Source organism: Chrysemys picta, chromosome 16, assembly GCF_011386835.1.
Source record: "Chrysemys picta bellii isolate R12L10 chromosome 16, ASM1138683v2, whole genome shotgun sequence".
NCBI classification, from domain to species: Eukaryota; Metazoa; Chordata; order Testudines; family Emydidae; genus Chrysemys; species Chrysemys picta.
In genome coordinates this window covers 30,269,548-30,292,691 of record NC_088806.1, presented here as the reverse complement: position 1 = coordinate 30,292,691, position 23,144 = coordinate 30,269,548, and the positions used below count along the sequence as shown (strand labels likewise).

Here is a 23,144-nt window from a genome sequence, read left to right as displayed (position 1 = left end):
GCCACGGTAATCCCAGCCTGCAGCAACAGAAGGAGCTTTTCTGTCACTGTTGCAACACCACTTCCCCGCGTGGCAGTAATTAGGTTGATGGAAACGTTTTTCCTTTGACTTAGCTGCGTCTACGCTGGGGCTGAGGTTGGCATAGCTGCAGCAGTTGGGATGTGGATTTTAAGTGTAGATCATGCCTCTCCGTCTCTTTATGCCTCTCATCCCTACCTGTAAAATGAAGTAAACAACTCTTCCATAGTCTGTCTTGTCCACTTGGAGTGTAAGCTTTCCAGGGCAGGGACGGCCTCTTACTAGGGCCTGGTCTACACTTAAAAATTAGATTGATCTAGCTGTGTGGCTCAGGGCTGTGTACAATTTCTGCTCCTCGATCGACGTAGTTAGGTCGAACTAACTCCCGGGGTAAACATGGGTACGTTGATGGAAGAAATTTTCTATCGACTTAACTGCTGCCTCTCAGAGAGCTGGATTAACTACATTGATGGAAAAACTCCTTCTCTTGATGTAGGAAGCATCTGTACTAGGGTGCTTCAGCACCACAGCTGTGCCACTATAGTGTAGACATGTCCTGAGTGTATGTACAGAGCCTTGCAAAATAGGATCTCAAATCAAATTGGGACCTCTTGATTCTATTGTAATACAAATAACAATAATTCACAAACATTAATGAATTAAGCCTTAGAGTTCCCCGGGAAAGTGTGTATGTTTCATTATCCCCATTTTACAGATGCAGAAACTGAGGCACAGAGAAAGAGATTTGTCCAATGTCACCCAGGGCGTCTCTGGCAAGCAGGCAATGGAATTCCTTCTCCTCAGTCCCTTTCCCTAACCTTTTTTTCTAATACAGGAGCCATTTTTATTCCTACTCAGCTTTCAGGTTTATTTAATTTTTCACTGTGAAAAGAAAACCAGTTTCTGAAATACTTTTAAAAATGCAGATGACAGGGCACCTCACACCGACCTGTATGTATAATATATAGGGAGATTTTAATAACAGTGCTTGCATTAGTTCTTATCTGGAGCCATATGAAATATTAAGAAGAAAGAGAGGAAAAAATAAGTGTTGAAGCTGGAGTCTGGATTTTGCACATATTAAACCATTTATCTTTTGCTCCCCTGCTGAGCTCACGCATACGTGGCTGCATCAGCCCAAAACCTCGAAAGAAACACAGCACTGGGAGGGCATGTCCTAGGGGAAAGGGCTGCTCAGTAGCATGGGACTGGAGAAGCACTTTCCCTTGACCCATCTCCCAGCGCCTCATTCAGAGAAAAAGGTGCTGCAGGAAATGGTGCTGGTTATTCTGTAGGGCTGCCCTCCCTGCTGAATCAGCACAGAATTAATGCCCGCCTGCAGGGAGGGGAACCCTTTAAAGGGTGTTTTCACCTCTCTCTTCGTCCTGCCCCAGTACCCCAGGGTGGTGTGCTGCAGGGAGCCGTGTGGGCGAGTCAGTAGGATCGTATTAGTCATAGTGGCATGGCCAGATTCCAGTCCAAGCCTGGCCAATTCATGCCTGGTGTCATGCCACAGATTGTGGGAGTTACCTGAGAGAAGAATCTGTCCCATTCTGTTTATATACATCCCCCTCTGCAGTTCAACTGGAATGAAGCAGGGCTGCTGCATCCCACCCTAGAGGTGGCTGTATTGTAGTGTCCCAGTACAGGCACCTGTGCTTTGCTGCTGGGATGGGATACACAGGTCTTTTGGTGCCCACCTGCCCCCAGAGGAATCCTGCCAGCAAGACCCCCCGCCATATATAGAGAGGCCCCAGTGAGCCAGACTGTGCCATTGGGTTTGGGGAGGTCAGGGCGGAGTCCCAGTTGAAAGGCCTCACTGAGCTGAGGTAATTGGGTGCAGCTGAGAGTAATGGGGGGGCCTTAAAAGGAAGGGGTGGGGCTACCCGAGAGCTGAGTAGGGAATGTGAGGGTCTGCAGAGCTGACACCATTTGGGTCTGAAGCTGGGTGAGGGAATGTGGGTCCCATTTCCCCAAAGGCTCTAGAGGGTGAAGGATGTTAGGAGGAGGTTCTGGCCCATCTCGGCAGGCAGCCAACCTGGAACCATAGGGGACCCTTGCTACGCGGGTGTCTCTAATCCCATAGCGCTTGCAGAAGCTGGGGTGTTTCTGAAGCTGGCCCATGGCTCAGCCCTGGGCAGTCCCACCAAGCGCTGACACTTGAGCAGTTCTTCTGGCCAGGGACAGGCAGGCACTTACAGTATCCATAGTGACGGGGTCTCGGATAGCATCAGCTGCCTGCGAGGGGCAGGGAAGCCGTCACTGTGTACTCCCATCCCTGTGCCATTTTCCTTTATTAATGAAAAGCCAGGACCAGCTGTTGTAGAGGAGCAAGCCCAGAGCCGCAGAATCTCTCCAGATTTCCAGCGTCAAGGCAACAGCCAGCACAAGCCGGCTTCCATAGCTAATCCGTGTCAGGGTCCTGCAGTTCTCTTTGCTACAGACCCTTTCTGTTGCTTTTGAAGGCATACAACCCCCCCCACTGCCACTCTCCTGGCTTACATCCCAGCCCTTACACCGCTAGAGGGTGCTAAGAGATGAAACATGTCATCTATCTTCCTGACCCCCACGCCCACTTTGCCCTGCTAGCGGAGCATCACTGTAGTATACCTTCCCCGTACAGCAACGGACAGCTTGAGAGACCTAAAACGGGCAGCCCAGAGGGACCAGAGGCGTTTGAAAGTCCATCACGCAAGAACCATGCGGCTGATGGGGGCGCCTTGCCTTTCTTCCTTCTTAGAGGATGATTTCTAACGCAAGAGTTTTATTACCACGGCCGCCCGGCGTTCTGCTGGGGGAGTTGGGATTAGTTAACATCAGTCAAGAATTATGCTTTCTATTTACCTGTCTGAAATTTCCATTACTTTTCTTGTTCTGTATATTGAAACATACATCATCTGTTCATTAAAGCATAATCTCCAAATTATACCGTCTCTGAGCAAACAAGGTTACACTGGCTGCTCGCATTAGAATGAATCAATATCGCACCGTGCCTGCTGCAGCTACTTTGGAGAAACCAATGCAAAATCCTCAATTGCTTGACCAATCCTGCCACCATGCAATCTGCCCGGGGTTGGGAGTTAGGTGTTAGTTTGGCAGGGTAAGGCAAGGAGAAGCAACAAGGAGGCCTAAGGATGAATTTACACCATCGGTAGCTGGAATCAGGGTCTGGCCTGGTATGTACAGTGTTTGTAAAGCCCTTTGGCTGCTGCAGGATGAAAGCTCTGCGTTAATGTCATTACAGCTGGTTCTTATCTAGTGCTTTCCATCTGCAGATCTCAAAGCACTTTATAAAGGAGGCCAGTCTCATTATACTCATCTTACAGATGGGGAAACTGAGGCACAGAGACATGCTGTGCCTTCCCCAAGATCACCCCGCTGGGCAGTGGCAGAGCCAGGACTAGACGCCGGCTCTCCTGAATCTCAGCCTGGTGCCTAGTCACTAGGAGACACCAGTCCCTGCACCCAAGGGTACAATGGGCCCAGCCTCTGAACCAACCCCTTCTCTGAGTTTATAACACACACGCCCTGCCCATTTGTGCCCATTTCTGGCCATTGTTCTTTATTTGTGTTGCCCTAGTACCTGGGGCACCAACTCAGGATCGTGGCCTCGGCGTAGTGGGTGCTGTACGGACACACAGTCCCTGCTCCAAGGAGCACGGAGTCCATCCCACCACTGCCACACCCCCTCTGAGCACGGGTGAGATGAAAGTTAGAGGCTGATGCTCATCAGGGCCTCATGTCGCTGCCCACTCTGTCTCTCCTCATCAACTCTGCATGCAGACTTTGACAATGGGAATGACTATGCCCACTGGGGAGCCAAACAGCAGAGGGGATGGGATACAGAGCCCCATGGCCAGGGCAGTCCTGTGAGCTCATCATAGCTGGGCTAATTACAATTGAGATGAAGTCAGTGAGGCTGTACTGGGTAATTGGGGCAGTGTAGTTGGCAGAAGTCCACCCTTCCAGTGTGTTTTGCAGCCAGCATCATCAGTATTTGTGGGGCTCTCATTGGGTTCAAATCTAACATGTGGCATTGTTGATTTGAGACTGAAGCAGGTTGAAAACATTTGACAGCAATTTTTTGCTGCCAAAGTATTTGCTGTTTTTACCAGCCCCGTGAGCTGTATGTGGTCAGCAATTTTCAAAACTTCGAACTTGAAAAATTTTCATGAAAAATGTCAAGAATTGTTTTGTGACAAATGTTCCGCCTTTTTTTGACCGAATCTGCCTGAGATTCCTTTTATTCCACTGGACTGGACACCAACAAATCCAACTTCTAGACCAGAGGTTCTCAAACTGCGGGTCGGGACCCTTTAGGGGGTTGCAAGGTTATTACATAGGGGGTTACAAGCTGTCAGCCTCCACCTCAAACCCTGCTTTGCCTCCAGCATTTATAATGGAGTTAAATATATAAAAAAGTGTTTTTAATTTATAAGGGAGGGGGGTCGCACTCAGAGACTTGCTATGTGAAAGGGGTCAGCAGTACAAAAGTTTGAGAGCCACTATTCTAGACGGAAGGAATTCTGTTGTTGTAAATGGTTTGACTGATGGCTTTTTGGTGACCTGTGGCAAAAATGTCAGATTTCATCCCCCTTGCCCCAACACCTTGTAATTAGCAGTTCATAATGAATGAGTGATGTGAGCCAAATTTCAGCAGGCTAGTTTACAAGGAGATTTGAAGAGCTGAAGTCTGATAAGAAACACTGGTGAACTCTTGGTGACCTCAGCTGGAAAATTCAAAATTCAGCATCAAAATGGGAAGTGTTATTTTCCCTGTTCCCCATGCCTGACACAAACAAAAGATGGAACAAAGTTACAGTTTTCAAGAGCTTAGCTCTATAGAATACTAGATACAATGTATTGCACACATTTGAAACATCATATTATTAGCAATTTAAAGCAGTGTTTAATATACTTTGAAATTAGACAATTGCCAGGATAATTAAAATAGCTCGTGGCAAGTTAACTGCTGCTATCACCACGTGTAAACCAAACCCCATTCAGTTCCATGGAAAGATTTCTATTAACTTCAATGGGCTTGGAATGGGTACCCTTCCATAACCCCTATTAAGCATGTGCTTAAGTCTTTGCTGAAAAGGGATGGACTTACGCAATGACTTCAGTGGGAAATAAAGTGGGGTGTTATCCCTGGTGAACGCTCTTCCTTGAAAGGATGTTGATTAAAAAAAAAATCTTAAAAGAAATGAAACAAGTCAACTTTACTGTAAGAAATGCATTTCCCTCCTGCAGCGTCTCATGTTCCTGGATCTTCAGGGTTTTAGGCTGGTATTACATTCCTTTCAATGGGGGAGTATTCTACAGACTGCATTTGTCTTCCATAAAATGCCTTGCACTTGTATTTAAAATCGGTATAGTGGTGTGAGAGACATGGAATGCATAATAACTATTACAGAGCTGTCCAGCGTCCATTGAAATAGAAACAGATGATAGGGTTCGGTGTATTGCACACGGTGTATTGTTCTCCAGCAGGAGCACGGTAGACATTATCATTGAGAGACATTACTGCAGTACCTGGACCACTATCCTCTGGGGTGCAGTAGCTGCTTTTGATTTGACAGTATTCATGGGAAAGTATTTTAAATAATACATGACGTTTCTGTGCAGTTCAAGGCTCATGTGCTAGTTTAACAGCAGTTGCGATGTGTTATCATTTGATAAACATGCTCGTTATATATTATGTATATCATATCCTGATGCCAGATTCACAGGAAATTTTTTCTGGTCATACAGCTGGGCTGTTTGCTCTGCATGTGGATTAGGCTATGTTAGCGTCTCCATTGTAAAGTGCAGTCTAATCTCCCCGTGCAGCCTGTGCTTAAACCAATGCTGCAGTGTAATAGAAAGGAGATTCTAATCACTACATCTAATTACAGAGAAGGGCAAATCAATACAAAAGATTTTAAGAGTGTCTTAAATATTACAAATTCTCCTCTCCCTTTGGCTGGCACAGCCTCTTAGCTTCAGTGGAGTTTCATTGGAATAAGTGAGAGAAGGATTTGGCCCTATCTGTGTAAAGCAAAACATAACTACCAGGCAGGAAGAGGAAATGGCCATCTTGGGAGTCTGATGAGATTGAGACACTGGACGTGCCAATCGATATTTGCATGCACGAGAAAGGCAGGAGAGTTCCGAAGCTGTTGTAAGTTCTGTTTTGTTTCACTGTTAAGTTAACTCATTTAAATAACAATAGGCCTCACTGTAGTGCTTTGAGACCCCAGGCGTTCAGCAGCTGTGTCTCAAGACCCCTCACCACACTGAAGCTCTTACTGGGAACAATTGATAAAACGGCAGGTCTCACGATGTGGACAGCAATCCATTCGTGGATGTGACAGACTTCTGAGAGTGAGGGCCCATGCGTTAAAAATCGGCTCCTTTGTCAGGCACCCAAAAATTAAGGCCCCAAGGATCACTGGTCACCTCTGAAACTCTCCGCCTCAGGTTCCTCTAGTTCTTTCAGTTAGGCTTTGTCTGTCTGTATCGGTTGTTGGAGCTGTACGTGCCTCAGGGCAGGGACTTCTGTGGAAGCTTGCACCGCTCAACTCATGCTGTCGCTGCTTTACAAATACATAATAAAAGGGAACCTGGAGATACTGGAACGGTGACAGGAAATCCCCAACTGGCACACACCTGTGCATTGAGGGAAAGACCCCGGGCCTTTCAGCAGGCTACCATAAACACTACTGTAAAGCTTAGACCTTAGGCAGATGGACGCAAAGGAGCCGAGTAAAAGAGAAATAAACGAGTATGACCATGTTGTAGGTTGTATGTACCTTTTACATGAATTTTGACAGCTGCAGATAAAGGGGTTTGGCTTTAAAAATGGAAATTGGCACTAGAGTTTCATATTGAGGAGGACAGGCTTAGACTGGCTCAGCCTAGAGTCCATTATCCTGTCTCCAGCAGTGGCTAGTATGTGATGCTTCAGAGGAAAATGAGCCTCTTGAAAATGCACCTGGATGGTTGTTGCATATGGGGATGGAGGGTGGGCAATTTCTTCCTGATCTTTATGGGGATTATTTCGCAGTCTGAAGCATGAAATCCGATTATCCACATCCCAGTGGGCATGACCACTGTGCAAATGGTATCAGTCATGTGAATGTTCAGTGCTCCCAGGACCTGAATAGTAACAGTTCCCCAGCACAAACCTCACCACTTTCTATTCCAAGTGTTAGGTGCACTGCTCTGACCTGCCTTTTCTAACATGGACACAAAGCAGAGCAGACATTAAAAACACAACCCTACCAAAGTAAAACACGGTGCTGCACACACAATTCTCTTAAGGGGAAGAGGACCAGAGAGAGACCAAGCCACATGTGCCTAGAGCAGGACAAAATTTATTGATCAAGCTTTTTCTGGCAAAAAATGCGGAGTCGGTGACACCAAAACATTCTGTGAATTCAGATTGATTTCCTTGTATTGTTTCAGTTGAAATAAACCTTAAAGATTCAGAAAACCTCCCCAAACATTTCATTTTGAGATTATCAAATGAAATGTTTCAATTTTTTTATTCAAAACAACTTTTTGTCTCAACATTTCCTTTAATTGTATTTTAAAAAATGTTTAAAATGTATTAAAAATGTTCAAAATCAAAAAGAAACATTTTAGCTTGACCTGAAATGATTTTTTTCTACTTTTCAATTTGTCAGAAATGTCAAAACCTTTCATTTTTGGCTCTGCCAGAAATGATTTTTGTGAATGATTTTTTGGAATTACCAGCAAACTGAAAGGTCTGTTCTTTGCCCAACTCTACATGTGGCAGATGTTAGTCACATCGCTTAATGTGCCCCCGGCAGGTGTTCAGATACTAAGATGAAGGTAGGATAAGAACACGTGTAGTAAAATAATACAGTGCAGTGTAGTATATAGTACTATGGTTTCACGTTCCCTCATTTTGTGCATATGACAGACCACTCTACTCTGGAAGGGGAAATGCAAGAGGGAGGTAAAAAGCAACGACAAACCAAGAAAATTAATGAAAAAAAGAAGACAAGAAAACTTCTCTTTATTTTCTTTTCAGTGGACAGCAGCAAATGTTTTCTAGATCAGTCCCTGAACATCCACGGCTTACATTTAGTCTCTCTTCCTTCACATCCAGGTGGGGTCTTTTGGTTCTCTTATGTGAAACCTTTAAGCAAACTTCCTTCTCCCCCTTAAATTAAAAATGTTAAGGAAAAATGGCTCCTGTCCTCGTCTGCCTGGGTGTCCCTCATGCTGCCACCCGGGCCCTGTCTGGGATCATTCCACCCATCTCCTTGTTATGAGGGAACCAGGAATGGAACAGCAGCAGCGTGTGCTGCAGGTCGGGACTGAGGGGCATTGGGAGGGATGTGAATGGGGAGTTCAGCACTTGACTAGGGGGCTAGGGATGTGAATGGGGTGCTGTAGGTCAGGATGGAAGTGTATTGGCAGAGCTGTGTGTACGTGTCTTCTGTTACGTAATGAGCACTGAGCACACCCTGCATCGAAGGGCCCCAGCCTTTCTGGAATGCCAAAGGATTTGCAGTTGAACGCTCCAAAGCTTTTTTTCTTCTCCTGCTTTTCTGAGTGAGTGGTTGACAAAACTGGTTGGCAGAATCAGTCTGTGGAAGAAGGAGGCATTTCTGATCCTGTTGTCATTTCCTCAAATGCTCCTGATGCACTTTCTTTCCTTGTTACATGCGATATGTCAACTTCTCACCTGTGAGAGTCCAGCTCCATATCTGAATGCAACCCCCCTCCCCAGGAATTCAGTCTCCCAACACAAGCAGCCTAGCGACAGGGCCATGGCATCGTGCATACAGCACGCATCTGGTGCGGAGATGCTTTACTCCTGGCCTTGCACAGATTCCTGGGTCTACCTCCGGCTTCCTGCCCTACTGACAGTGTCCTATCTCAGCATTACCAGCCTGGGATAAACTGCAGCAGCTCTGCGGCCCAGCCACACTCACCCACAACTGAACCTGAGTTTCATCTCCTTTCCTAACCCCATGCAGGTTGGCTTGCTCAGTGCTCAAGGGCCCGGGCTAACCTTTCATCTCTTGGTTTGTAACATTGTTTAAAGGTGGGAGTTAGTTTAGCTCTCATGAAAGTGATCAGGCAGGTAGTACTGGCTGGGTGCCACACAAACTCCTCAGCTCTCCACCTTTGCAAGTGCCTCTCAATCCTGACCGGTAGCCTCCGCTGATATTCCAGTTCTGGATTACCCCCACCCCCAGCTCTGCCAGTACCCCTCTATCCTGACCTGCAGCTCTCCAGTATTCTGGTCCTGGTCCTGTTACTTAGCCAATGCCCATCTGTAGCCCTACAATGTTCCAGACCTGAGCATTCCACACTCAGCTCTGCCGGTGCCCCATAGATATGCCCGTAGCCTTCCTGATAGCCCAGTTCTGTGTTCTTCTCCTGTGCACTCACCCTGGCAGGCCTGCCAAGCAGTGATCTCCTGATGTGCTCACACACAGACACTAGACTGAGACCCAAGCTCCTTTTCAGCTGGCGAGACTAGCCAGCGTTTGATCCCAGGTCTCCAAAGGTGACAGGCACTCTGCCCTTTTGCCCTACAAGGCCCACGTCTCCTCTATTAGCCAAGACAGACTGTGGGCTCATCCGAGCACGCTCTAGAGCGCACACACGGACCCACCCTCCTCAGCAAAAACAGCCTGGAAATGCCTCCATCTCAGTTTTCTCATCCTCCTACTCGGATTGTCCCTGTCACTCCGTTCCGAGGAGCTGAGACCTTCCTGTCAGGCTTGGGAAGGGCGGCTGAGCTGTTTCACCTCCAACAGGAGGAGAAGGAGCAATTAGCAGTCTGATAGCAAGATTAATAGCAGATGCTCATAATTAACTCACTATGCATGTAAGCAGCTATTGTCTCCACTTTATCCTGGAGAGATTGATATTCTGGAGTGACTCATTATCGAGAAGGGACCTATTTTGCCTGCAGAGCACAGTCACCAGAATGGAAATTGCAATTAGAGTTGACTGTGTCCCTGCCAAAAGATTTTAGAGGAGAATGAGTTAGGGTGGGGCAGGCGCCTCTCTCAATTTGGGCAGGCTGCCATGGCGGGCTGGCTTCTCTTCGCTTTTCCCACTGCAGGAAGTTGTTAAAACAGAGTTGAATGGGTAGGTGTTTGTGGCTGGAAGAGACTATTTCTGTACAGGCCTATTTGGCACCTTGGGGCGGATGCAGAAGGATTTCTCATGAGAAGGGGCTGCACCCGGAGCAGAATGAGAAATAAATAAAAAAAAAATAATAGAATGAGAACGACCCAACATATGAGCATCCTCACAATAACAAACCAATGTGCCCATCCCCAGATGCTCAGATCTGTTATCGTAACGTTTCTCATGAGTCCTGGAATGAGCACCCTGATTTGTTATTGTAGACTCATGAGCAACCCTACAGTAACAAAGCAGCATGTCTACCCCAGGGTTCCCAGGAAAAACCCTACAGTAACAACCCTGAGCAGCCTGGGGTGTGTACATTGGTTTGTTATTGTAGGGTTGCTCCTGATCACTTGGAGATGGGCCTGCTGGTTCGGTATTAGAGAGTTGCTCCTATGATGGGCTTTTCTCATTCTAAGTTTTTTAAGAGCATCAAAAAACAAATTGTGAAACTGGACACATGCTGAACATTGCCTGGATTTTGCAAACAGATAACAGAGGAAAGAAAGGTCAGATACTTCATCTCTATCCAGATCATGGCAGTGTTATCTCTGGTCTATCGCTTAGCACCACATACACTTTCTCCAGATCAGCAATTCTGCAATTCTTCCCCTGGTGTGAACCTGCCTGTTCCCAGAATTAGACTCTAAGCCCTCCAGGCCAGGGACTCTGCCTGACTAGCACAGTGGGGGCCTTTGGCCTCCCAGTTACACAACTCCAAAGTAATTATAAGGGGTCTGGTTTGCATCACGTTTCCTGCAGCGACTGTTAAACCTGCATGTATTCTCAGCTTCCCTAAGCCCATTGCCGTCTGGAGGGGGAAAAAGCACCAAAAGGAATTTGGACAATAGCAGTTCAGCTGTTCCCTGCTGCCCCTGTATTTAATGGCCAAACAAGCTGGGTAATTCCCTCTGAACCTGTGCATCCGCCAATCCGATCTTGTATAAATTGTCTTTCTTTTCCCCCCTCCCCTCCCTGCAACTTGGAACTAGCCTTTGCCACAGTTCAGTAGCCTCCACATTGATCTCAACAGGGCCTTGAAAACACATCTCTCATAGTTCAAGAGAAAACAAATGATTCCGCCTGACTGGTAGATAGAGCTTCACCGCTCCTCTCGAAAAACATATTGATCAAAGAAATTTGTCAAGTCCTGTCAATGGCTGAGTGGGAATTGGGCTGTCACTATGATAAGGGAAAGGGCTGTCAGGCTCCATCTGGGTTAGGAACAGGGATTTCATGTTCCAGGCCATCGTGAGCCATCTCAGACCTAGAAACCCTGAAATTAGACTGTTTCGGACCATTCAGGAAGCAAACTATAAGAAATCATAGAAGCCCAAAGTAAGGGATACCTGCTGTCACGGTTACAGGGCTAGTTGCACCTGTCCCCTTCCTGGTCTCCTGGGTGCATTTCTTCAGGTGTCCAGCCTTGGGCCTTTACCTCTCTTGGGGTAGAATTCCACAGTTCTCCCACTCTGAGACCAAGCTCTCAGCTACAGAACCCTGGGCATCCACCGTACTTACCCAGAAGGTCCAACTGGGTTCGGCACCTGTGGTCCTTCATGTCAGGAGTGTGTGACCAGTGGTGCATAGAGAGACCAGACAGCTTTCTTCAAGCCAAAGTGTTTGTTTATCACAGGAGGAACAATGCATAAGAGAAGAAGGACTTTAAAAGTTTTGCAATGATCCCGGTGCAGTCAGGGCCAGAACTTTGGGAGCGTCGCTAGCGTTGTGTGGTATTCCTGCCGTGCAGATGCGATCAATAAAGCAGATGATAAGTTATGTATCTCAGTATTGAGTGTCATTGGTTCAAGAATCTCTTTGTAACCTGGGACACAACACCGAGGCCTCAAAACACAAGTTACTTTGCTCTTATGCATCCTGAACGACATATTAGCCATATCAAACATCTCTTCCTGTGAGACAATCTGCTATGTTTAATGAGTTTATGTGTAACTTGGATAAAGGCAAAAGAAATGATACTGCACAACTGGAAGAATTTTTCCTCTCCTGCCTAGAGCGTATCTGCTTCTATGCAGCAGGTTGACAAAAGGATACTGTGTAGACTACCAAATAATAGAGAGACATTTAATAACATACATGGGGAAAAAACTGTATTGACTCTTTGGAGAGGAGTGATAAAATGTCATGTAAAGGGGATCCACCTCTGAAATACAGTCACTTCAAGGGGAAATGCTGCATACAACAACCAATGCAATGTTATAAAAAAGGAAATGAAGAAGAATTCCTTATCCATTTGTTAACTGCGGAAGGAATGTTAGGGACAATATGGATCCAATTAGAATGTTCTCATCACCCAAGGTGGGATTTGACCAGGACGCTGGGGTTAATATTACTACTCTTAGAAAAAGCACAGTAGGGTATGAAAGACCCTAAGTGCCCAGGATTAGAACCGAGTGAATTATTCATAATGAGTCTTTTCTTTGCCATGTTTCATCAATGCTCTCGCTGTCCATGAAGTGATTGCGATTGTGCCACATTCATTTGTTATTTGAAATCATTTGCTGAATAGTCCTGCTAGAGATTCGTCGTCTGTAGCTTGTTTGCGAGCAATTCTTTGCAAGTGTTCAATATTCAACATAGCAGTAGTTTTGACTGGACATGCCGGCCACATCCAGATTGTCCCTGTTCAAGGTAACTCTTAGCTTCCTTTTTCAGTGTGAACACTCATGATTCTGAATTGAAATTTGCTGCTTGTGAACATTCATTACATTTCCCTGCTTTGACGAACATCCCTGCCAGTGATCTTGTTTGCTGGAATATTTCTGCGCAGGCGCCAAACTCAGAAGAAATGGATTTGTTTAATGATTTGAATGAAAGTTTGCAGAAAATGTTTTGAAGACTTTGCCTATCTGTAGCGAGGACCTTAAGAACATAAGAACATCCATACTGGGTCAGACCAAAGGTCCATCTAGCCCAATATCCTGTCTTCTAACACTGGCGAATGCCAGGTGCCCCAGAGGGAACGAACTAACAGGTAATTATCAAGTGATCCATCTTCTGTCGCCCATTCCTAGCTTCTGGCAAACAGAGGCTAGGGACACCATCCCTGTCTATCCTGGCTAATAGCCATTGATGGACCTATCCTCCATGAATTTAGTTCTTTTTTGAACCTTAATTTTGTGTCTCATCTGAAAGATGCCACTTCCAGCAGCACAGCACCAGTGTTGCCACATCTCTCAATTTTATTGTGAGTCTCACAATATTTAGTGGGTTTCTAAAGCCCCAGCACCTGGACTCAGGTGACTGGAGAGAATCTCCATTTTCGTTTTTTCAAAAAGTCAGTTTCTAGCCCTCACGGTTACAGAGAAAAGTTTGAAAATGTGACCTGAGTGTGAGCTAAAGGCAAGTGAAAAAGAACCCCAAAAGTACGGTTTAAAAAAACCCCTCATGATTTTTGGGCCAATGTCCTGCGTTTTTTTCAGCAAAACTTCTATGGCTGTTGAACCCTTGGGTGTGGCAATACTGCAGCGTTCTCAGCACCGCCCCTGGGATCAGGTCAAGACTGATTCAGTCTCCAACAACACTCCCTGCAGCGGGTACACGTTCCATCGAAGAACAGAACTAGCCGAGGGAGTTTAAATTCTGACATCGTTTGCAGCACAAGGCGATGATGTAACTATTAAGACATATATGTCTCCCTGTTTACTGGCTGTTCTTTTGCTCTCACTTGTCAAGCAGCAGATTTAAACAGAATAAGCATGGGGGGAAAAACTCTAAAGAAAACATGCAAATAATTACAAAAACATGGTACGAGCAACTTCATTACCGACGTGGCTGGTGCGAGTAAATGTAATGGAGGTGACCTCCTGTACCCTGCGGAATGCTACTCCAGTGAAGTCTGCTGGTTTGGTGCATCAAGACACCTGTAAAACATCCATTAAATATAATGACAGTGCGGTGATAGCAAAATAAAGTCAAAATTACTGTTCATTATTCCTTTGCTCACATGGCCTCGCTGATGGGGTAATAAACCAACCATAGAATCTTACTGCTCAGGAAATGACACCTGTGAACACCTGAGCCAGCCATCGGATGTCAGCCAAGAGTCATTACCCGAGATTGATGGACATGATGCTTGTCTAGAAGAAAAGGCCCTTCAGTTTGAGCAGCGCCATCTCTGATCTTTAGTTTTCTGCTCTGCCTGAGCTCCCTAATCTCCACTGACCCCTGTAATGCCTCATGTAGGGAATGCAGCTGGGTTTGCATTTTTTAGGGCTTGCAAACAGCTGATCTGTGCTCCAGCCACAGACCTATAATGGGGCTGGTGCCGGCTGAACAGCTGATGCTAAATTCCTACCAAGACAGAGAGGCCATATGTGGCACATGATGTGTGTGTCTGAGCGACACCTGTTTACACAATTCCCTTAGAGAGAGGTGGAAGGAACTAAGCAGCCGATCTGGATCTGTCTGGGTCAGCGGAGGGCAGAGCAGAGAGAGGCTAATCTGTACCAGAGCATGTGCATTGTACAGAGAGCAGCACTTCACCACGTCTCTGACTGCGTGGCACTTGGGCGAAAAATCAGACATTACAAAATCTATTAGGAAGAGCCAGGTTTGTCTGAAATTTGGCCAGGCTTGTATGAAAACAATCCTCTGTATTCCAACGGTACCCAGCAGCTGGGGTGCACGTCAGTTGACTCGGAGGGACAGTCATGACCACGGTGAGAATGAATGAGGTTTCTTTGCAGCTTCTTCAGCCACTTGGGAAACATGTTTCTGACTCGGCCTTTGGAAAACTTGAAGTCAAGGCAGCTACTTAAAGACTCAGCCCACGTTTTATACAAGAACATGATGGAGGACTGAGTTTTAGGCCTTGATTCAGCAAAATACACAAATACATACTTGCTGAACTTTAAGCACATGCTTAATTCCATCCCTCCTCAGCAAAGCATTTAAGCATGTGCTGACATTTGAGCATGTGCTGAAGTGCTTTGCTGAACTAGTGGCGTAGTCAGTTTCAAGTACAGATCTGGTGACGCTGGATGATTCCAACAGAGCAGCTTGTTCATCACCTTGCTATGAATCATCGCTAGGCAGGCTTAATGGAGAGGGGCCTTCAATTGCAAAAACCTTGGCAGGAATAGTGGTGTTATTGCTCAGTGTCAGGACCTGAACTGGTTGAAGAATGGTAACGTTTGCATGAAAAATTTCAGATGATTTTGCTCCTTGGATTTGGGAAAGGAATGATTTTCCATTTATTTCAATTTTTCACAGGAATGTGGAGGTTCAGAAATCTTGAGGTTAGAAAAATGTCCATTGTTTCGTTTTTCAGTTCCCCCCCCCCTTCTCCTTTTTCCTTTTTGTCACTGAAAAGGAAAGGGGTGGGAATGCAAACTGTAAGAATCCCACACACGACTCCCTTGGAACTGGGGTCCCCTAAAGAGGCCCCGGGGTACCACAGAGATGAGATGAGTATGTAGATGATAGACAGCATTGATTTCCATCAGGCTTCCTAATTTTGAAGGGACAGGATGATCTTCCCACCTAAGAGTCAACCCCCTTCTCCCCAAATGAACAACCAAAACCCTTCCTTCCTCCCAGGAAAGAAATCCCCGTGGCAAGATACAAAGCAGAGTCAATCTGTCCCATGGGGGCTGGGAGTGAATGCAAGGAGGTGTGAGGAGCAGGGGCATGTGCCTATGCAGCAGGACTGATGCAAAGCAAATGACTGAAATGCGCAGTACCACCTGGTAACAATTAATGTCCTTCGTGTAATCCTTCTACCCCGAGTAGACTTGCTATGATCTCCTCGGAAACTCCAGAGAGAATCAAACATTTGGGGCTAATATCATAGGCCCGCATAATTAGCCACAGTTACCATCTGGGCTCAGCATGTCCATTAAAATTGCAGGCCCAGTCAGGGGCATTGAAAGGAGAAGGGCTGGCTGGGGCAGCCTGCCTTGCAAATGTCAGATCTGCATCACGGCCGTCTGCAGAGTGTGGATGAGAAAACCTGACTGATCTTCCTCCCGAAAGCGGTTTCCTGAAAGAATGATTTGCAGAGGGCAGGCTGCTGCGGTGGGTGCCTGTGTTTGTGTGATATTTTGGCCAGATAAAGGAAGGATCAATTATCACCATTGTACAAACATGGAACTGAGAGATTCTGTTGTTTGCCCAACGTCGCACAGGGAATCTGTACCAGTGGCAGGATTTGAACTCAGGTCTGCTGAGTCCCTGACCAGCACCTTAACTGACCGTCCTGCCTCCCTGTCATTTGGGCATGACTAGCATGGATTTGGCCCTCAGAGGCGGTTCATCAGTATTTGTGTTTTACTTGGGAGCCAGTTCATAGCCGCTTTTCCCCATGGGATTAATATGGAAGGAGGCAGACTCCAGCCTCCTCTCTGTATCTGCCCGAGTAGTCACAAGATCCGTGGGTGGAAGAGGTGCCATTGGCAGAGGTCCAGAGCCCACAGAGACAGGCCTGCAGCAGGCTATGCTCATTTGGGAGGAGACCCAGAGCAGATCCACAGATGTTTATTTACATGAGCAATGGTTCCAGCGTGGGCTGGTGGGGTGCCAGGCTGGCATGCGTCCTTCTGAGCTTCCAGCTCTTCGCTTCTACATCTTCTGACTGGCTTGTGTTGCCTCCTAACAGACAGTGACGGCGCGGGCATATGGTAATGCATATTTAACTGGTATTTACATTCAACATTGTCTCTGTGTAGCTCTGTTTTCCTTCGCAAACACTTTGATTCCTCCAGGCTTCTGGCTGCTGCAATTTAGGAATACCCAGGAGAGAACACGATGAGGGGAGTCAGGCATGATTGGCACATGCCAGCTGAAGACTCCCAGGCACGGAGAGCAACTCCGCACTTAGTAAGTTCCACACAGTCCCAGTCAGGTACCCGGCATGATGAGTCCCACCTAGCAGCTCCCTTAATTAGATAAAAGGGCCTGTCATTAATGATGGATGCCTTCATTCATAATGAATAAGCAGAGGATGGCCACTGTCTGCGTGGTGTGTTGGCAGCCTCTGCTGACAGGTGGCAGAAGGCATTGCAGAGGGGGTTATGGGGCAGGGTGGAGTAATTTGGGATGAGCGGAACATGTAGGAAGAGTGCACATCTCTTCTCTGCGTTCTCCCTGGCTCTCACTGAATGGACTCCCCGTGCCTGCAGCTCCAGCCACTTCCTCTCCAAACCGTTTCTATCAGAGGAGCCTAGGACCCATAACAGATCCCACCAGGGTGCCATCTAATCCAGTATCCTATCTGCAAAGGTGGCCAGTACCAGCTGCTTCAGAGGAAGATGGAAGAAGCTGCTTAATGGACCGTTGTGGCACAGCCTACCCAGAGGGGAAGTTTCTTCCTAACCCCTGTCACTTGGACGTTGATTTATGCCCTGAAGCATGAGGGTTTAGGTTCCTCCTAAAAGAAAAAAATACAAGTTAATCCTATGGGATGTAATTGTGGGTGTTCTCACCACCCAGACAAATGCTTAATGCTTTTTTTGAGTCTGCCGAGGCTCTTGGCCTAATTGCAATCTTGTGGGCTAATTATGTATTGTGCAAAAATATTTCAAAATTTTGTTTCCGTTTTAAGTATGTTGGCTTTCAATGTCATTGACTCATCCTTGTTCTTGTAATGTGAGAAATGGTAAGTAGGAAAGTCTGGTTTACCTTCACTGCATCATTTAAAATGCAGGTTGTTTGCTTATGCCTAGCACACCAAGCATCTAGATCACTTTATATCCATGACCTGTCCCCTTCCTTATTTACCTCTCCCCATTTTGTGTGTCACCTGCAAATGTTATAAGTGAGGAGTTATGTTTTTCTTCCAGGTCATTAATAAAAATGTTAACTAGTGTAGGGCCAAGTTAGTTTGACAGGATCTGTTTTCCATAAACCCGTGTTGATTGGCAGTAATTACATTACACTCCTTTAATTCTTCTGCCTTCCCTTGCTCTTGGGACAGGAAGTCTCTCTGAGAAGATTGGTTGGACATTCTTCTTCTTCAGTTTGCTTCCAAGTTCCCTGATGTCATCTGCTATCTGCATGACATCTCACCACACAGCGCCATTAGTGCCGTTAGGAGCCATCAACAATGGATTCTTTTTCTGTCGACTTTCAAAGCTTATCCAATGATACAGTAATGTCTTGTGTCTTGGCTCTGGGAAGACAGCACACTGTCCTGTTGCCTGCCTATCCCTTGCAGAATGTTCTTTTAATTCTCCTGAGTATTGAATTCCCAACAAGGCTTGTCTGTCTTTCTTGGATGGTTGGAGAACTTCTTGTGGACAAGCATGATTTTCTTACAGGTTGGGCAGACCTGCCATCCACAGGTGTGTCCCGTACATCTCTCCATTCCTTTGGACCAGTTGGCTTTTGAGAGGTCTCTTCCACAGTTTCCACATTGAGGATCTGGAATCAACTGGAAACTTCCAGCTGTGTGGAATCCCTCCCCATCCTCTTCTATCTGATGGCCAGAGCCTATCTCCAGCTGTGCAGAATGCCGCTATGACATACGGCCTCTAGCTGTTATGAACTACCCAGCCTCCTCTCTGACTTCCTCTTTCTCTGACTCCATGGTGGCCAGCTGCTTTCTTCCTTAGACCTGGGGGACTGGTGTTTTCCAAGCCTCGCTCTCTAGCAACACCATTGGCAAACTGGACACCATTAAATTAGGCTTGAATAAAGACTGGGAGTGGATGGGTCATTACACAAAGTAAAAACTATTTCCCCATGCTAATTTTCCCCTGCTGTTACTCACACCTTCTTGTCCACTGTTTGAAATGGGCCATCCTGATTACCACTACAAACGTTTTTTTTCTCCTGCTGATAATAGCCCACCTTAATTGACTAGTCTTGTTAGAGTTGGTATGGCAACACCCATTTTTTCATGTTCTCTGTGTACATATATCTTCCTACTGTATTATCCACTGCATGCATCCGATGAAGTGGGTTTTAGCCCATGAAAGCTTATGCCCAAATAAATCTGTTAGTCTCTAAGGTGCCACAAGTACTCCTGTTCTTTTTACTTGCCCCTCGAATCCCGGAATCTTCTCCGCAGCACAGCCACCAACTGGCACTTTGTCCCTTCTGGGTTCAGGCAGGAAAGAAAACGTGGCCCATTCATTGCAGGTCACCACCACTGTTCCATCTCTGGCCCTCTGGATATCACACATAGCGCTGAACCTGGAAGGAAAGCCGCTCCCTCCAGAACTCTCCTGGTAGCTTTCTGTGTTTGCATCTCCTGTTAGTAAGTGACTTTTTATACCAAGGTTTCAGAGTAGCAGCCGTGTTAGTCTGTATCCGCAAAAAGAAGAACAGGAGGACTTGTGGCACCTTAGAGACTAACAAATTTATTAGAGCATAAGCTTTCGTGGACTACAGCCCACTTCTTCGGATGCATATAGAATGGAACATATATTGAGGAGATATATATACACACATACAGAGAGCATAAACAGGTGGGAGTTGTCTTACCACCTCTGAGAGGCCAATTAATTAAGAGAAAAAAAAACTTTTGAAGTGATAATCAAGCTAGCCCAGTACAGACAGACAGTTAGATAACAAGTGTGAGAATACTTACAAGGGGAGATAGATTCAATGTTTGTAATGGCTCGGCCATTCCCAGTCCTTATTCAAACCGGAGTTGATTGTGTCTAGTTTGCATATCAATTCTAGCTCAGCAGTTTCTCCTTGGAGTCTGTTTTTGAAGTTTTTCTGTTGTAATATAGCCACCCGCAGGTCTGTCACTGAATGACCAGACAGGTTAAAGTGTTCTCCCACTGGTTTTTGAGTATTTTGATTCCTGATGTCAGATTTGTGTCCATTAATTCTTTTGCGTAGAGACTGTCCGGTTTGGCCAATGTACATGGCAGAGGGGCATTGCTGGCACATGATGGCATATATCACATTGGTAGATGTGCAGGTGAACGAGCCCCTGATGGTATGGCTGATGTGATTAGGTCCTATGATGATGTCACTGGAATAGATATGTGGGCAGAGTTGACATCGGGGTTTGTTACAAGGATAGGTTCCTGGGTTAGTGGTTTTGTTCAGTGATGTGTGGTTGCTGGTGAGTATTTGCTTTAGGTTGGGGGGTTGTCTGTAAGCGAGGACAGGTCTGTCTCCCAAGATCTGTGAGAGTAAAGGATCATCTTTCAGGATAGGTTGTAGATCTCTGATGATGCGCTGGAGAGGTTTTAGTTGGGGGCTGAAGGTGACAGCTAGTGGTGTTCTGTTATTTTCTTTGTTGGGCCTGTCTTGTAGGAGGTGACTTCTGGGTACTCGTCTGGCTCTGTCAATCTGTTTTTTCACTTCAGCAGGTGGGTATTGTAGTTTTAAGAATGCTTGATAGAGATCTTGTAGGTGCTTGTCTCTATCCGAGGGATTGGAGCAAATGCGGTTATATCTTAGAGCTTGGCTGTAGACAATGGATCGTGTGGTGTGTCCTGGATGGAAGCTGGAGGCATGTAGGTAAGTGTAGCGGTCAGTAGGTTTCCGGTATAGGGTGGTATTTATGTGACCATCGCTTATTAGCACAGTAGTGTCCAGGAAATGGACCGCTTGTGTGGATTGATCTAGGCTGAGGTTGATGGTGGGATGGAAATTATTGAAATCATACTTTTTATACCAAGTATCCCTGCTTAGCTCAGCTTAGCTCCGCCCCTCATCACCGGGGAGCAATTAACCACTCAGAGACTTCAAACGGTGGAGCTGATCAAAGCTCTGAGTTAGAGCCTCCCGGCCTTATTGTTATGTGATGTCCTCTCTTATATGTTTCCTCTCTGAACCAAACAGTTCCAAACTTTTCAACCCCTTTTCCTACACAAGCCTCTCCATGCCTTTAATCATTTCCCTCACCTGTGTCTGAACCTTTCTACTTCTGCTAGCTCTCTGTAGAGATAGGGCGAACAGTACTGAATGCAGCGTTCCAGGGGCGGGCAAGCCATTGATTTATTGACATCATGGCCCAGTAATATTTCCATTATTGTTTTCCATCCTGTTCGTGATGTATTCTAACATTCTGGTGGATTTGATCGACCAATGCTGCACTGGCAGTTGTTTCCACTGAACTGTCCACACTGATGCCCAAGTCTTTTACTTGAGTGGTTAGAGCTGGTTCAGAACCCAGCAAAGTGTGTGAGCGGATCAAACTATTCCTTCCAGTATGCAATACCTTGTCAGCAATGGGAATTATTTGCGACTTGGTTGGCCATTCCCTTTGTTGGGTTAGGTCCCTCAGTCATCTCTAGTCTTGATTAATCTAAATAATATTGTGTCTGCAATTTTTTTTAACCTAACCTAGTGAATTCTATAGTTGGCTTGTATAATTCTCTAATAATTGTTATTGGGTTTCCCAAGAGGAAAGAGTTCACAATAGTCTTACCAGTTAGGTCTCAGTGAGAAGGCAGGGATAGCTTTTTGTCAGTTTTGCAATCTCCTCACCGTGAGGTATGTTAATATTATAATTATTTTATTGCTGGATCAGCTGAGGCACAGACTGGTTCCAGGTAAGTGACCTGTTTGAGGTGATCCAACAAGTCAGTTCAAGTCTGTAACTAGAAGCTAGAAGTCCTGACTGCCGGTCTTCTGCTCTACCCACTAGACAGCACCGAGCGAATAGAATCAATGCAGACAGATCATTTCTCCAAGGAATGGGTGTGCAGGAGCTTCCTTGGCTAAGAGCAAAACAAATATATTTACTCAGTGAAGTCTCCCCTCTGAAAACTCCCGCTGGTCACCGTGCAGCTTATCATCTATACAAGAACCATGTTGTTATGAATATTATTACAGTACCACCTAAAACCCCAGCTCTGCTTGCGCTGTACACCCCACCCCCAGGGACCCTCCCACCCCAAAGAGCTGCCAATCAGAGTAGACAGACAAAGGATGGGAGTGGAAACAGAGGCACAAAGAGAGGAAATGATTTGCCTGGGACACAGCAGAGTTGGGAACAAACCTAGGTTTCCTGACTCAGATTCCAAGGCCCTGCCTGTTCCAGTCTAGTCTAGATAGTTTTTCTTACCATGCCCATCACCATGGTATCTGAGCACCTTCCAATAGTGCATTAAGCAACATGACTGCACATCTGTCACAAATTTGTCCAGAAGTGTGTGCAGTGGAGCATCTTGTTTTGGTAGTTTTTTTTTTTTTTAAATAAATATACCGATCCAGTAGGCCATTCCACCTCCTGGGGCCATTCCACTTCCTGATGTGTTTTCTTCTTCATATTCGCTGTAACAGCAGGAGCAGACAGTCATGGAGGCACATAGCCACACGCTCTCCTCCCACTTATTCTGTTGTCACTGTGCAGCCCCTGCGGGTTTGAGATGTGTTCAGGCAAAGCCCCTCCCCTTTCTCTCACCCACGGTTTTAGTAATTCTCCGGCTTTACAAATAAAGGAGAAATGGGGGGTCAGACGCTGCTAGGCATCACTTGCAATCACTTACCGCTCGTTAAGAGATGTGAAAACAAATTAAGAGTGGAAGAAAACGGTTAAAGAAAAAATAAATAGCTCCCGTTCCAATTGACTCTGCTTCTTGGCCTCAGAGCTCAGGAGCGATCATTATTCCAAACATACAGGCATAATAATTACACATAATTACGTGTAGGTTCTGGGCTGGTGACTATCTCTACCTAATGCTCCTAATGAAATTTCTGTTAAGGAATACACAACCTGTTTAGTAAATAATAACAATGCCTCACTGTAAAGTCATTCGGAAGGGCTGTAAACTGCATTACAAACGCTATCATGGTGATAGCACTGGGTGGAAGATGGAGTCAACATTGCTAACACCACTTTGCCCCCTCTAGTGACTTGCACCCAGGCCTTGTCTACATACAGACAAACAGGGTTTCCCTGCAATAGCAGGGAACGGACTTGTTGACCCAGGAGATGCTGTCCAGTCTGAAGTCCTATGTTCCCAAATCAGTTTTAAAGATTCTTTGGTTAAACTGATGAAAACCCCATGTAGATTTTCTTTTATCATTTT

General features: G+C 46.0%; 1 long non-coding RNA gene across 2 annotated transcripts in view; it reads left to right on the top strand.

Annotated features, from left to right (window-relative positions):
* Positions 1-23,144, top strand: part of LOC103305908 (uncharacterized) — a 335,760-nt gene that overhangs the window by 175,356 nt on the left and 137,260 nt on the right. The gene's annotated exons all lie outside the window — the stretch shown is intronic.